This window comes from Tamandua tetradactyla, chromosome 10, assembly GCF_023851605.1.
Source record: "Tamandua tetradactyla isolate mTamTet1 chromosome 10, mTamTet1.pri, whole genome shotgun sequence".
NCBI classification, from domain to species: domain Eukaryota; kingdom Metazoa; phylum Chordata; class Mammalia; order Pilosa; family Myrmecophagidae; genus Tamandua; species Tamandua tetradactyla.
This window is the reverse complement of record NC_135336.1, coordinates 59,598,999-59,616,123: the sequence shown is the minus strand read 5'-3', so window position 1 is coordinate 59,616,123 and position 17,125 is coordinate 59,598,999. Positions and strand designations below refer to the sequence as shown.

At 36.8% G+C, this 17,125-nt stretch overlaps 1 protein-coding gene across 1 annotated transcript in view; it reads right to left on the bottom strand.

Annotated features, from left to right (window-relative positions):
- VGLL3 (vestigial like family member 3) overlaps positions 1-10,302 on the bottom strand; it is a 61,837-nt gene extending 51,535 nt beyond the window's left edge. The window contains exon 1 of the mRNA XM_077118700.1: positions 10,206-10,302. The gene's annotated coding sequence lies outside the window, so the exon portion shown is untranslated. The remainder of the gene's footprint in view (positions 1-10,205) is intronic.
- Positions 10,303-17,125: the final 6,823 nt, after the last annotated feature.

The window sequence follows — 17,125 nt, the reverse complement described above, 5'->3', positions numbered from 1 at the left end:
AACAGTTTATCCTTTTGTTTTGTTCTGTCTCAGCCACTACGAATCCAATGGAGTAATAATATCCCCACCCCCATTCCACACGTCCTTCAAAATCTGGCGCTGCTTATGTCATGACTCTACAACTGTCCATGCACCCATCTGAATTGAGGCTTGCCATTCTGGAGAAGAGTTACAGTACCTCCTACCACCATGCCTTTTTACACATGCATAGAACACCTGCACCAAAACCTGTACCTTCTTCACTTGTTAACTCCTTGTTCTTTGAGAAATAATCTTCCAAGACAGGCCCTGAAGGCCGTCTTAAATGCTCCTACTCTCTCCTACTTCTGAATTCCATGCATTCAGCTCTCATCATACTAATGACTAACTACTTGATTTGAAGTTGGTTGTTTGCTTGTTTCCCCAACAGGACCATGGTTGTTGAAAGCAGAGACGGTTAGTTTTATCTCTGAATCTCTATCACCTCATATCATGCTTAGATCAATAAACATTCATTGCTAGAAGTGAAGATCATACATACATACATATATATTACATATAACATGTATATAACATATATATATGTACACACACACACACACACATATATATATGTACCATCTTAAAGGAACTTAAAGCTTGTGGAGGAGCTAAAGCATAGATGAAATCAATCAAATTTAGAATATAGAACATGGTTGCAGAATCAGTTTTAGGCTTCCCATTGTATGTTAGAATGAGAAGGTCCTTGTGATGAGAAGACCTGGTATGGAAAGTGACTGAATTAGGACACGAAAGCAGGCTTTCCTCAACACCAGGTTGCGTTAGGGACTCCTGTTATAAATAACCAGTATTTCCAACTTTTTCTTCAAATAACTCACTCTATCTGCAGTTAATTAATTTTAGCACAATTAAGGGTTCAATATTCATCTTCACAATCAGACTCTAAGCCACATGGATTAAGAGATCATTATATCTTGTTCACTCTCATCTATAACATTTAGAAAGCATTCAGCATATATTTGTTGACTGAATAAAAAAAAAAAATGAAGAACCAGATCTAACATGTCCACACCCCATTAGCTGCATCATCTATATACCATGTATCTCCTCTAGCATGGCGCAGATATTTACTGTATGACAAATATGTAGTTCTTGGGTACTAAAAAGTCAGGGACATAGGAGGTGCAAGAGTAGTTCAATGGTAGAACTGAACTACTCTCCTGCGAAGTGGGAGACTCAGGTTAGAATCCCAGCCCATGCACTTCCCAAATAAGCAAGCAAACAAACACAAAACCAAGCAAACAAAAACCAGCAAATGGTGCTGCTATAAGGAGATACTCACATGGAAAAAGACTGAAATGTGACACCTGCCATATAAAATATGAAAATAAAAGTCAAGGACGCAAAGACAAGAGAGGTTTGACAAAATCTCCTTACAATGCAATATCTTTTTTTCAATCCTTTCCTTTATTTCTACATTTTACTGATGAAAGAAAATGAGACAACAAATATAAATTAAAATCCAGAAGAATAATGGGCAGAGTAGAGAGAGAAACTTGTCAAAGGCTGGAGTCATCATTTGCTCATTGATAAAACTTGGAAGGAGAGCTTACGTGGAGTTCTGTTAGGAAGGCAGGTTCGCCTGACTTCCCTGGGTAGATTTCCAGAATTATAGAATGAAAAATAATTAAAAGGATCATCTCATCTGAAACATCTTTCATAGATAAGCAAACATTTATTCTGAGTAGTCTCCTATGGAATTGAAATCATGTGGGTACAATTATGTGTACAATATTCATCCTGCCCATTAAACTGTGAGCCACATGGAATTGACACCTATGGAATTGGTGCCAGAACCAAAAACAAACCCAAGTTTCTTTCTGTGACCCCATGATAAAGATATATGAACAAACACATATCTAAATACATACATTATATAAACGCATACATGAAAGAAGAGTTTTCAGATTAGATCAAACTGGAGTGATGGAAAAAGAGTAGAGGGAAAATGAAAGCCAATAGCATTTAGCAACAGCAAGTTACCTATATCAAATAATGTGACCTGACCTATCATACTCATTGTTACTCATTGTATGGATATCACATTTACCATTAAAAAAAAAGCATGGGATAAAATTTAATTTTATGGGCTTCTGAACTGAAATTCTGCAAATTTAAGCCTTTTATCTTTTCTCCTCTTCCTCCCATACTGGTCCGCTTCTCTTCTGGTTCAGTCCTGAAGTAGAGCCAGATCTTGCCTGTTTGATGTTTATTCTCCTACTCTTTACAATTACAATTCCAACAGCATCCTAAAATAACCTTAATTGTTCCCAATTCTTCTGAGCCAGGGCTTATAGTCAGTACATTTTTCACCCCATATACCAAAACACATTTCCCAGAACAATCCCAAATTCCCCAACTGAAATTTAGTGAGTCGAACCTACAAAATAAGTTTTATTTGGAGCGGTAACTTGAAGTGGGTTTTGCTAATATTTGGGGGGATAAGATTGGGGAAAAAAAACAGTTTGGAAGGATAGGGCAGCTACTTTTTGAGTAATGACAGTCAGGCCTGCCCTTAACTTAGGGCCCGAACTTAAGAGAGCATATGAGACCTCCAGAGCAAGCCCTCAAATCTGAGGTGAACCAGTAGCAATGCAGCCTGTTCTAAGAATCAGGGCTTTAGAGAACTGATTGTGGGGTTATCTGGGCAGAGAATTCCCAGGTCTTAACTACAGGAACTTGGTTGTGTCAGTTAAGTTGGTCAAGTTCATGTGTGAATTTGGCCAGTGGTGGTGCCCAGTTGTCTGGTCAAGCAACTACTGGCCTATGTGTTGCTGTGAGGACATTTCATGGGCTGAAATCATGAGCACATTGGTTGCATCCACGACTGATTATATCTGCACTCGGCTAAGGGGGCTAAAGGGAGTGTCTTCTGCAATGAGTGATGCTTAATCTAATCACCTGTAAATTATGTTTTCTTTTAATTGTGAAATATAACATATATACAAAAAAGCAGTAACTTTCCAAGTACATTTTAGCACATAGTTATAGAACAGATTTTAAAGTTTGATATGGGTTACAGTTCCACGGTTTTTCATTTTTTCTTCTAACTGCTCCAAGTCACTGGAGACCAACAGAAATATCAATATAATGATTTAGCAGTCATCTTTTAGTCACCTGGAGGCTTTCAATGAGAATTCAGAATCTCTCTGCTTTAGCCAGCCAGCCTTTCATGGGGAGTTTGTTGAGGTCCTTCTTTGGAACTGCCAGCTTGCAGCCTGCACTACAGATTTTGGACTCTTACATCCCACAGTCACATGAGATACTTTTATAAATCTCATATTTACAAATATCTCCTGTTGCTTCTATTTCTAGTGAACCATGACTAATACAGCCCCCAAAGATGTCCACAATGTAATTCCTGGAATTATGTGGAATTCCTGTGAATATGGCAAATGAGTTAAATTGCAAATAGAATTAAGTTGCTGTACCACTTTGAAAGGATTGTGTACCCTGGAAAAACCATGTTTTAATCCTGATCTATTTTGTGGAGGTAGTCTTTTCTCTTAATCTCCATTCAGCACTGTAGGTTGAAAGCTTGATTAGATTATCCCATGGAGATGTGACATGCCCGATTGTGGATATTAACCTTTGATTAGAGGGAGATGTGACTCCATCCATTCAGGGTGAGTCTTGATTAGTTTACTGGAGTCTTTTAAAACAGGAAACATTCCTTACAATGCAATATCTTTTTTTCAATCCTTTCCTTTATTTCTACATTTTACTGATGAAAGAAAATGAGACAACAAATATAAATTAAAATCCAGAAGAATAATGGGCAGAGTAGAGAGAGAAACTTGTCAAAGGCTGGAGTCATCATTTGCTCATTGATAAAACTTGGAAGGAGAGCTTACGTGGAGTTCTGTTAGGAAGGCAGACATGAGCTGATGCAGTCAGAGACCTTTGGAAATTAGAAGGAAAATGCTCCTGGGAGAGCTTCATGAAAGAAGAAACCTAGGGAGAAAGCTCGCAGACATTGCCATGTTTGCCATGTGCCTTTCCAGTTGAGAGAGAAACCCTGAACATTATCAGCCTTCTTGAACCAAACTATCTTTCCCTGGATACCTTAGATAGGACATTTCTATAGCCTTGCTTTAATTTGGACATTTTCAAAGCTTTAGAACTGCAAACTTGCAACTTAATAAATCCTTCCTTTTAAAAGCTGTTCTGTTTCTAGTATATTGCATTCTGGCAGTAGCAAACTAGAACAATTGCTAATGAATGGATTTTAAAATAGGTAGATTATCCTGGATTTTCTGTGTGAGCCTAATAAAATCACACTGGTCCTTATCAAAGGGAGGCAGAAAATAGAAGAAGAGTCTATGTCAGATTGATGGTATGTGAGAATGACTTGCTATTGCTGGCCTTGAAGATGGAAGAGATGCTGGAGCCTAGGGACACAGCCAGCCTCTGGAAGCTGGAAAACAAAAGGAAATGGGCTCCCTTAGTGTCTACAGAAATAAAGACAGTCCTGCTAATCCCGCACAAAAGTCATTTTAAACTTCAGATCTCCGGAACCAGAAGATAATAAATTTGTGTTGTTTTAAGCCACTAAGTTTGGGCCAATTTGTTACCACAGCCACAGGAGTCTAATACCACGGCTTAGTGAGGGAGAGGATGGCGAGAAGGGAGGGTACAGGCTTTGGATGAGAGCACCTTCTTTGCCCTAAAGGTTAATCATCCCAGGGCAAGTGGTTCTACAGAAGGAGGACTGGAGAAGAGTCCTTTTAAAGAGGCCAGGGTGGATCTCTGGTTCTGGATCTAAAGGTGACAGCAATAAGAGCAATGGATGGAAGTGAAAATGGAAGGACAAAACTAATATGTGAAGCAGTAATAACTCTTTATTCAGTTGTCCTTCCAATCACGTCCCATAAATAGACCTTCTTCAATGCCCAGGAACTTTACTATGTTTCTCTAGCATGCTTATCTACCTTCTCTGCATTTACTGCTTCCTTACTTCTCCACTTTTCTCAAACCTCTCAAATACACACCTGCCTACCCCCTCTCCTACTTCAAAAATATTGAGAAAACAATAGCCATCAAATTCAAATTTTCTTATTCTCAGTCTCGAAAATTTGCCTCTTTCTGCAGCATCCTGGTTTTGTCCCTCTTCTTAAAATGAATAACATGGTCTCCTCTTGTCAAAGACTAATACTTGGTCATACGTAATATGTTCTCTCCCTGTTCGCCTTCTCATGGCAGTGGCATCTTTGGGTTTCCTCCTTTATCTGCCGTATTATAAATATTTTTGTTAGAGTATTTTTTTAGCATTCAAACATGCTGTTTTATTAACATATTTATTTAAAACAATAAATCCTTCCTTTCTCTCCATGTCCCTTGAGCTAATATCAACTTTTCTTGTTCACCAAGCTTCTTCAAAGGAGTTCACATTCAGTTTCACTTCTTTCTCCTTTTACATTCACTATTTGATCCACTTACCATCAAATTTCTGACATCATTCCAATAAAAATTATGAAGGTCATCAGTAAGAGATATATTGACAAAATCAAAGATCATTTTAAAAAACTCATCTTAACTGATGCTTCACGAATTTTTAACATTTTAACTCAATCATTCCTTAAAATTTTCTTTTCTTTTAGTTTCCATGACATTGGACTCTTTCTTAGTTGAATTTCTTATTGATTGGCCTTGGGTCTTTTTCTCACATTAATCTCTGCTCTCACCCTAAGATATCTCATACATGTTTAAAACACCTCTATGATACAAATAATTCATAAAATTTATTTGCAACCGAGAGCCCTCTTTAGAAGCCCATCCTTGTGAAGCATGATGCTATTAAGTTCTAAAGTCAATATATAAACCGAAAGTCATGTGTGGTTCAAATGCCATTGAAAATTTATCCAATTCCTCACAATGAACAGTTTACACATATACAATATCCCCTTAAGTTCAACACAGACAATCTGACCTCCTGCATTGAAAAAACTGTCTTTTCTTGGATTAGCCACAGATAAATAAATTGGCTCATATTTAAGAGCCATGTTTGTTTGTTTTTTTAAAACAAATGTTAGTCTTTAAATACTGACATCACACTTTGCTCTCCACATAATATGACAGAAGCATGTGGGGACTTACACCAATTCAAGTAATAATATATTCATGTCTCACATTTATCCTTAAATAGTCAGATGCATGTCCATAGAGTTGAATGGTGAATCTAGTTCTTCTTTATTGTAAATTTTGTCTTATAAATTTTCTGTTGTGAATTCTGTCTCTTGTTGTCTCATTCTTTCTCTTTTCTTCTCCAGTTTAGCTCTAAAGCTCACATCCATTTCCTCCTGCCCACCCTGTAACTTTGTTCAAGCACATGTTCATACTTTCATTCAGTGCACTGAACTCTCTCCCTCAAGGTCTTTGGTGCACTGTTTACTTGGAACATTCTTCCCCTGCTCTGCCTAGTTACCATCAAGGTCTTAGCTCTTCGGAGCTAAGGACCCAAGACTTGGGAAATATTCCTCAGTGATATTTCCCAATTTAAATATGCCCCGCCCCCATTATTCTCTCCAGTGACAGCCTGCTTTTCCCCTTCCTAGCACGTACCATAATTTGAAACACAGGTGTTTTGTTAATTTTTATTTCCTGTCTCCCTATTATGATCTATTAGGGCAAAATATATGTATGTTTTATTTGCTACTATGTCCTAGCACCTAATTTTCAATGAACTAATGATGTTATGCTTTATTAAGGAATTATTTTGTTTGGGGTTCAACAGAATATAATTGTGCAAATAGGTTTTGTTCTCAAGAAGATTTTCACCACCCAAAATGCAGATTATAGATCTGTTAGTTTATGTAAAGTTTTTAGCGTGTGCATTTATGAGAGGATGAAAGATAATGGAGGGAGCTTGTAAAGATCAGGTGTTTGTGATTATTGTGTTTTCATGGAGAAAATGATGATAAAGGGGACTCATTTGGGGTCTTTGACCATTTGCAATGTACTAGGCAATTGTGTTAAAGATTCCAGAGCTCTCACCTATTTTATTCTCACAGTAACCCTATGAGGTAATTGTTACCAACATTTTAGATGTGAAGATGCTGAAATTCAAAATAATTGTTTTTTTTTTTCTTTTTTTAAAAAACGATCACCTAACCTGCTATGTGGCTGAGCCAGGATTTGACCTCAGTTCTGATTCTTAAAACTTCTGTGTTGTTGTTTTAAATTACTATTTTACTATATCAGCTTATTATACATGGGCATTAAGACTAGCAGGGTGGTTTGTAAATGTATTTAAGTTTACATAGGTTGCACAGGAGGTGAAAAGATAGATTGACCAACGTGTTGATCATCCACAGAGAAAACTTCCTAAAACAATTATTAGTCTAATGGGTCAATTTAACTAAAATTTCCTGCTGAGTCTGGGTTTCTGGCTTTTAGAACCTATTTGGAGGGAGTAAACAGGGAGCCTTAAAAATTCTTGAGTTTAATGTAAGAATTAATGGCAAGATTAAAAATCTTATTTTTGGGTAGAATTGAGGACTTTCGCCTCAGGTGTTTTACTGTATAATTTTTCTCATGTTTGGTTCCTTTCACAAGCTAATGAAAATTGAATCGTGCTTGATAGAGCAAGAAACATGGCTTTAGTTTCAAGAAATAGGGATGGAGGAAAAAGGAGCAGCCAGAGTAGGCAGAGGATAGGCAGGAAGCTGTGCAGGAGATGGTGATTGCAGGAGTCACCAGGAGACAGACCTGTTACCCAGAGGAGACTGCAAGGAGATGAATAATAGCCAGGTCATAATTGAGGTCTCAGATGCATGCATAAGAGTGGAAAGTATAAAAATTTTGGTTTTATACAAAGCTCTGAGCATTGGTTTTCTCACATATACATATTTTCTCATGTTTGGTTCCTTTCACAAGCTAATGAAAATTGAATCGTGCTTGATAGAGCAAGAAACATGGCTTTAGTTTCAAGAAATAGGGATGGAGGAAAAAGGAGCAGCCAGAGTAGGCAGAGGATAGGCAGGAAGCTGTGCAGGAGATGGTGATTGCAGGAGTCACCAGGAGACAGACCTGTTACCCAGAGGAGACTGCAAGGAGATGAATAATAGCCAGGTCATAATTGAGGTCTCAGATGCATGCATAAGAGTGGAAAGTATAAAAATTTTGGTTTTATACAAAGCTCTGAGCATTGGTTTTCTCACATATACATACATGAAGGTAATAATATTCCTAGGCCTTCTTTGAGGATGAAATTAATAATGTATATAAAACTCATATCATGGAAACTGACAAATGTTGACATTCAAAATGTCAATGCAGTTCCATTACAAACTTACCTTAGCAAGTTGTAGAACAGGCACAAATATGGAACAAGATCTATCATAAGGCAACTAAAAACATTGTTAAAAATAATGTGGAGGTCTTGTTATGACTGCTGATCAAAAAATGTACAAGTCAGCCATCAGTCCTGTGAATATAGGGACAATCTAAAGGACAATCTAGGGCTCAGGACACATATAGCTATGCATGGCACATGCCTGTTATGTTTTGCATTATTCTATTCTCTTCAGCCTGGGAAGATTTAATGGGTAAGTTTGTAATCATTTTAAAAACATCCATGCAAGAATTTCTTAGTACTCTTTTCAGAAATTTTGTTGGTACCATTATTACAGGTGGCAATTATTTTTTCTGATGTTTTTTTCAACATCTATAACATGGTCCTTCCTCTGACTTATTTACTCCTCTTATACAATGTTCTTAGGTTAGGGCATGTGGTGCTAGTAACAAGTTGAATACTTAATCTAAAGACACTCAGAATTGAGCCTCCTCTATCTCTATTCACAGTTAATAATGAGGCTATTCTTATTTTTTTTTTCTTTTTTTGTATGGGCAGGCTCTAGGAATCGAACCCGGGTCTCTGGCATAGCAGATGAGAATTCTGCCACTGAGCCACCATTGCACCACCCCTAGGCTATTCTTAATACTCATATTTTGGTTTGTTTAATGACAGTGAGATTCAAAATATCTCCAGTTGACCTAGCAGAGACATGTAGCAAATGGCAGTACCTGCTTTTTCTCACTCTTTGGGAGCCCAGTCAAGTTTGTCACAACTTTCTCTTAAAATCTCTATTTCTCACTAAAAAATATTCTCTGGAATATTAAGGATGCCCTCTCTATAGAATGTTTTATAATTTTGACAGGATTTGCAGGATATAGTATATTTTATAGAGATTTAACAATAAAGGAATCCAATTTGGGAGACAGCACATTCTGAGACAAAAAGAAGTCAAGACACTTCTTAGTTGGCATTCAAAAATCAGCAAAGAGGAGTTCCCAATTGTCTATTTTTTCTTTCATTGCTTGAGCTTTGGATGTAAAGTCTAAGACACTACCACCTATCACTATATCTTGAAGATGTTTACCTGCAACTGAGCCAATGGAAGAAAATGTTTGGAAATCACATGTGCCAGTTTGAAACTGTTATGTACCCCAGAAAAGCCACATTCTTTAATTCTGTTTCAATATTGCTTGATGGAATCTTTTTGGTTAAGTTGCTTGCATGGAGGTGTGACCCACTCAATTGTAGGTGGGGCCTGTTGATTAGGTGGTTTCCATGGAGTTGTATCTCCATCCTTTGCAGGTGGGGTTGCTTACTGCAGTCCTTTAAGAGGGAACCATTTTGCAAAAAGGTTTATAGCCCACACAGCCAGAGTTCTTTGGAGATGCAGAAGAAAAATACCCCCAGCGAAGCCTTATGAAACAGAAGCTGGGAGAGGAAGCTAACAGAATTTGCTATATGCCTTCCTAGCTGACAGAGGAGTACTAGATGGTGTCAGCCTTTCTTGAGTGAAGGTAACCTCTTTTTGGTGCCTTAGTTTGAACATCTTCATGGCCTAAGAACTGTAACTTACAACTTAATAAATTCCCTTTTTAAAAACTGTTAGTTTCTGCTACTTGTATTCTAGCAGCTTTAGCAAACTAAAACACCACATATCAGTAAAGGGTTTGAAATCCAAAATATATAAAGAAACCATTCAACTCAACAAAAAAAGGGACAAATAACCCAATTGAAAACTGAGCAAAAGACAGGGCTAGGCATTTTTCCAAAGAGGAAATACAGATGTCTAAAAAGCACACGAAAAGATGCTCAGTTTCACTAGTTAATAGAAAAATGCGAGTCAGAATGACAATGGGCTATCATCACTCACCTGTTAGAATGGCCACCATTAAACAAATGGGAAACTGCAAGTGTTTGGAGAGGAGTAGAGGAATTGGAACACTCATTCACTACTAGTGGGAATGTGAAATGGTACAGTCACTATGGAGGATGATTCTTCAGAAAGCAAAGTATAGAGTTCCCTTATGACCCAACAATCACACCACTCAGGATAGATCCAGAAGGTCTGAAAGCAGGGTGTGAGCAGACATTTTCACACCAATGTGTATAGCGGCATTATTCACAGTTGCCAAAAGATGGAAACAAGCCAAGTGTCCACTAATATGAGTGGATAAACAAAATGTGGTTTATACATACAATGGAACATTATTCAGCAGGAAGAAGATATGAAGTCCTGAAGCATGTAACAACAAAGATGAAACTTAAGGACACTATACTAAGTGAAATGTCTCAGACATAAAAGGACAAATATTGTATAACCTCACTGATATGAATGAATTATAATATGCAAGCTCATAAAATACAGACTATAGGTTACGAGGATATAGAATAAGGCTAAAGAAAGGGGAGTGGAGGCTTAACTTGTGCAGAATGTTTGACAAGGTTGGACTTCAATGTTTGGAAGCGGATAGAGGTGATGGTAGCATGCTATTGTAAAAATAATTAACTGTATTGAATGGTTTGTGAATGTGGAAGGAAGGGGAAGTTTAGGGTCATGTACATCACCAAAAGGAAAGTTGGAGATTAAAATATGGGAATGTATAACACAGTAAATCTTGTGGTATCTGTGATTATTTGTGCAAACAGAAAAAAGTTATTTCATGAACTAGAACAAATACATGACACTATTATAAGGAGTTAATAATAGAGGGGTATATGGAAAAAATGTAACTATTGCAAACTATGGACTACAGTTAACTGTAATATTTTAACATCCTTTTATCAACAAATACACCACACCAATATTGTGGGTCAGTAATGGGGGGGAGGGGGGGACTGGAATTAACGGGTATGGAAAGATTTGTGTCTTCTTTTTTTATTTTTATTTTATTCTGGTATAATGAAAATGTTCTAAAATTGATCATGGGGATGTAGCACAACTATGTGATGATACTGTGAGCCAGTGTTTGTGTACTCTGAGTGGTTTGCGAATATATCTCAATAAAATTGCATTAAAAATCAGCAAAAGGTATGTACTTAACCGTATATTAGGATCGTCTGTCCTTACGGAAAGTAATGACTATGGACCAATTAGTTCAATATGTACCTAGAGTTTGTTTATTTAGTTGCTAATTCCTGGTGGTATTGAGAGATCTAGACTAATCTAACTGTATTCTCTCTGTCAGCCTCTGTGAAGTGGAATATACTCAGATCAAGTCTGACCTGAGTATGGGTACAGCTCTGTCCATGGAATGGAGCAAAGCTAAGTAGGCCAGGAGGGATTAAATCCTTGATCTTGGCATCATTAGCACTATATTCGAACCCACTGGGTTAACTAACCACAGACAAATACCAATTGAGCTAATAAATTACAGCAGCCAGAAGAATCTGTTTTGCATTTATTTCTCATTTTTAATAAATTAGTCTTACAATTTGATTTAAATATTTTAGAATAAATGAGGCCAAAGGCCTATATTGCTGTCATTCAGGGGACAGTGGAGAGGAAAAGCTATCCCACCTGAATCCCCAACAAGTACTAGGCACAAAGCAGCACCATGGATTGTGTTCTTACTGTGTACAAGAGGTTTCAACCTGTAACATTGAGAGTAAATCACAATTCTTACAAGCAATTTATGTTTGGTAAGCACAAAAGGAGCTTTCTACTTAAGGAAACCATAGTCGGACCATTTTGAAGGACAATAACTTTTCTAAAACAATCATCCTTCCTGTGCTGTTTTGAAACTATTGTATACCCCAGAAAAGCCACATTCTTTAATTCTCATTCAAAATTGTTGGATGGGATCTTCTTTTTTTTCGCATGGGCAGGCACCAGGAATTGAACCCAGGTCTCTGGCATATCAGGCAGGAATTCTGCCTGCTGAGCCACTGTTGCACCACCTGGGTGGGATCTTTTTGAGTAAGTTGTTTCCATATTTCAGGAGATGTGACCTACTCAATTGTGAGTGGGACTTTATGATTAGGTGGTTTCCATAGAGATGTGTTTCTAACCATTCAAGTTGCATCACTTACTGGAGTCCTTGAAGAGGGAACCATTTTGTAAAGAGCTCAGAACTGACACAGAGACAGTTGGAGAAGCAGAAAGAAAATGCCGAAGGGGAAGCTGTTTGAAACCAGAAGCCAAAGGACCAGCAGATGTCAACTACAGGCTTTTCCAGGTTGGCCTTTCTTGAGTTAAGGTCCCTTTCTCTGCATGCCTTAGTTTGGGCATTTTTGTGGCCTTATAACTATAAACTTGTTACTTAATATATTTCCTTTATAAAAGCTAACCCATGTCTGATATAATGCATTTCAACATTAACAAATGGCAATACTTCTGCCATTTCTCACCCACCTCAGATTTTTATGAATTATGTTTGACGCAAAAAATAAGGTATGCATGAGTAGTATGATAGTGGCTTAGTAGTAGAATTCTTGGCTGCCATGCTGGAGATGCAGGTTTGATTCCCAGTGCCTGCCCATGCAAAAAAAAATTAAAAATTAAAAAAAAAATAATAATAAGGTACTTCAAACCTTAAAAGTAATTTAGCTGCACCCCAGTTGCCGACTTCATTCTCATTCTATACATAGGTTACTGAGGTGGATATCCAAATATTATTGTCCCTATAGCTATTGATGCCTGGAATAGATTCAAACTCCCATCTACTTCCAGGGCCCATTATAAGCAGCATTTCCCTTAGGAAGCATATCTTTAACATTTGATAATTGGTTTCCTTTATGCCATTATAATTTTTATTGCTTGCACCTTATATTTGGGAACTTGATTAAATGCAATTATCATTATTATTGCTCATTATTTTGCTTTAATCATCTTAATTATCAGAATTGCTTCCCATTTAAAAAGATAAATTCTATGAAGAAAAGACAGAGTTATATATTTTTTTTGGTGACTCACACAGAACCAAATACAAAGCGAGTTACAGAGTCTAAGCCTGCTGAACTGAATTTGAATCCGTGATCTCTAAATGTTCTGAGAATTATTAATCTGTAAACACTCTTTCTTTGCTCTCTTTAGACATTAAATAGGAGAAATACAGATGGTAGGCATTTTTATGTAAACTTTATATGGAAAACATATCTTATTGACTAAGAAGTCCACTAAGTAGAAAACAAACCAAACGAATTGCAATGGTCTTAAACATCACAGTTGAAGAGTTAGTCTCTTTTGGATATTTCCAAGAGATGCCATATCCACATTATAATAACATAAATGAGCTTAATTCTGAAACTTGATGTTTTAGTTTCCTAGACTACTTAAAGCAAAATACCTTGAAATAGTTTAGTTTGAACAATGGGAATTTATTCACTTACTATTTTGAAGTCGAGGAAATGCCCAAATTAAGGCATCGCCAAGGTGATGCTTTGTCCCCAAAGGCCAGCTGATGGCAATCTTGGCTCCTCTGCCATATGGCAAGGCATATGGTGGCATCTGCTGGTCTCTCCAGTTTTGTTGATTTCAGCTTCTTGCTTGCATGGCTCTCTCCCTCTGTCTGAACTTCATTCTCTCACAAAGGACTTCAGTAAGAAGATTAAGAGGCATCCTGAATGAGGTAGGTCATACCTTAATTGAAGTAGCCAAAACAAAAGTTCCTACTTATAATAGTACCACACCCACAGGAATGGATTAAATTTAAGAACATGGTTTTCTGGGGTACACACAGCTTCAAAACACCACACTTGATAATTATAAACATTAATTTTTTAAAAAAATAAGCAAGTGTTCTAAGAAATGATCGTGATGATGAATATACAGCTATGTGATATATAATCAGTGAATTACTGATTATATATGTAGAACAGAATGGTCATATGTTAAGAATGTTTGTGTTTGTTTGTTGTTATATTTTTAAAAAATTGAAAAATGAATAAAGAATAGAAAAATAAACAGCCTCTTGTGCCAATTTGAAACTGTTGTGTACCCCAGAAAAACCATGTTCTTTAATCCTCATTCAATATTGCTGGGTGGGATCCTTTTTACTCTTTACATGAAGAAGTGAGCTACCCAATTGTGGGTGGTAACTTTTGATTAGGTAGTTTCTGTGGAGATATGTCTCCACCCATTCAAGGTGGGGGTCGCTTAGTGCAGTCCTTTAAAAAGGAACCACTTTGGAAGAAGCTTCAGAGCCAGCAGAGCCCAAACAGCCAGAGACCTTTGGAGATGCAGAAGAAAAATGTCCCCATGGAAGCCTTATGAAACGAGGAGAGAAAGCTAACAGATGTCATGTGCCTTCCCAGCTGACAGAAATATTCTGGAAAGCATCAGCCTTTCTCAAGTGAAGGTAATCTCTTGTTGGTGCCTTAATTTAGACATTTTCATGGCCTTAGAATTGTAAACTTGCAATTTGATAAATTCCATTTTTAAAAGCCGTTCTGTTTCTGGTATATTGCATCCCAGCAGCTTTAACAAGCTAAAGCACCTCCCTAATCTGTTAGTAGTCTGTGGTCCAAAGGGATCATTATCATTTGTGAGTTTGTTGAAAGTGAAAAATCTTCATCCCCGCACAAGCCTACTGAATCCAAATCTGCAGTTTTATAAGCTCCTCTGGGTGATCCCTCTGCACAGTATAATTCAGGAAGCACAGAACTAGAGTGTCTCTGTATAACAAATATCAAACTGTAATGTCCCATTACTTATATAATCTTTTAGACAAATTTTCGGTCCCTTTGATGAGTAAATTATGTCTTTAAATGCATTTCTCTTCACAATGTCTGTGGAATAATGCAATAATGTTGGATGTGATGGCTGTTCCTTTGGAAGCTACTTTATTTGCATTTTCTAAAAGTTTTAACTGTAGCAGTCTTTATAATATAATACAAATACAGTAAAACTGAAAACTATAAAATCTATTGTTATTTTAGGAGATACATATTTTGTCTCTAGTAACTATGAATGATAGCATCTCATCCTTCATATGTTAGTGTCTGAAGAACTTGTAAAATCAAGCCCATACTGGTCATGTAGTTATGGACAAACATCCTGAAATTAAATAATGGTTAACCTTTATAGAGTGCCAGCCAGGTCCCAAATGATTTTCATATATTAACTTATTTATCTATACAACAGTTCCATGAGATAAGTACAATAATTATTCCCATTATACTGATGAGGAAGTTGAGGTACCAAGCCATTAAGTGATATGCTCAACATTATCCAACCAAGCAATCTGTTTCCAGAGTTTAGCTCATAACCACTGTGCATATTGTGTCTCAAATGGGGTGGTGATGGTTTGAAGAAAGGTGATGTATAATTTGAATGGTTCTGGATTAATTTACAAGTTCTTCCACAAGGATAAGCCACAGTCTTGTGTCTACTTTTTCTTAGCAGCTAAACAGGCAACACCATCTCTAATGTCTGTGACAACTTTCTGTACTTTACATGAAAATAGTCCTTGCCACAGAGACAAAACCATGGATGATAAGAGTGTGTCCATACATGCAGTACATTCCTGAAACTCAAAGAGAAAACAATAAACCAACAAAAATAAAACAGTGTTCTACTGCCTTGTCTTGTCCATATCTTACTTTTAAGGTCCAAATATAAAATTTGCTCTTTTTAAAAATGAATGACTGAAATAGTGACGTGTACTGCCAACTTTGTGGGATTACATCTTATAAATTCTCAAGGACTGACTGAACTGTTTGTTTATATTTTCCCTGGAAGTGCACCATGTTCTGTGTGAATGATAATGAATATTAAAATAAATAAATACAAGTATTTTCAGAGCATTGGATAATCAAGTCCAGACATCATCAAAGTCAGATATGCTAAGAATATCAGGAACTTGATGTGAACAGATGGGCAAGTTAAAGAAATGTGGGAGCTATTCTTGGGCAATGTGAGATGCATTATTGAATATTAATTATTAGCTTAAGCTTAGGAAATGTGCAAAAATTAGTCATTAACTAGAGCATGGCTACCCAAGATGACTATGGTTCAATAAGATCATTGTCATCTGAGATGTTGTTAGAAATGGAAAATCCAAGGCCCAGCCCAGATCTGCTTATCCTGAATTCTCATTATAGGAAGATCCTCTGGGTGATTCTTATGCACATTACAATTCATTAAGCATTTTTCTAAAAGTAGTGTAAAAATATCCACTATCAAAATGTAACATTTGATCACTTACATTATCTTTGGCCTAATTTTCAGACCACAGCCACCTGATAGAATTAGACAAATGGTAATATATTTATGGTACCTTATTTATTACATAACCCTTTCCCAAGTATTACCTTATTTATTATCCTAATTTTGCCTGAGAGAGGCAGAACAGGTACCCATTTTACATGATAAAACTGTTGCAAAAGTAGAAACTATAATGGGACCAAAAAAGAAAGATTTAAACCCAGATCTTCTAAATCCAAATCCACTATCTTTACCATTCATGGGCAAACTATCTGTAACTGTCAGAATATTTTTTAACTGTGCCCTTGGACATGATAAAGAGTTATCTGTATTTTTCTAAGGTGTAATTTATTCTGTATTGCAGTTTCTGTATAGCTTGAAAGCAGAAAAATGTAACCTTAGTCAAGTCTGAGTCAACTGAGTTACTACAGGATTTTCTCATTTTTTTCTGAGTAAACTCAAGGATTTTGGTTTAAACTAGAGATTTAAAGAGTTTTTTCTTCTCTTCTTGCCTGAAACCCATGTTAGCTCACTTGGTGAGAAAAGGAATGTACAGTGCTTATGGAACACTATGGCATGTAGAAGAAGCAGTGGTTGCCTTAGTATCTCAGTCTTGACACCCAGTGCAGCACACAGCTCTCTACCCT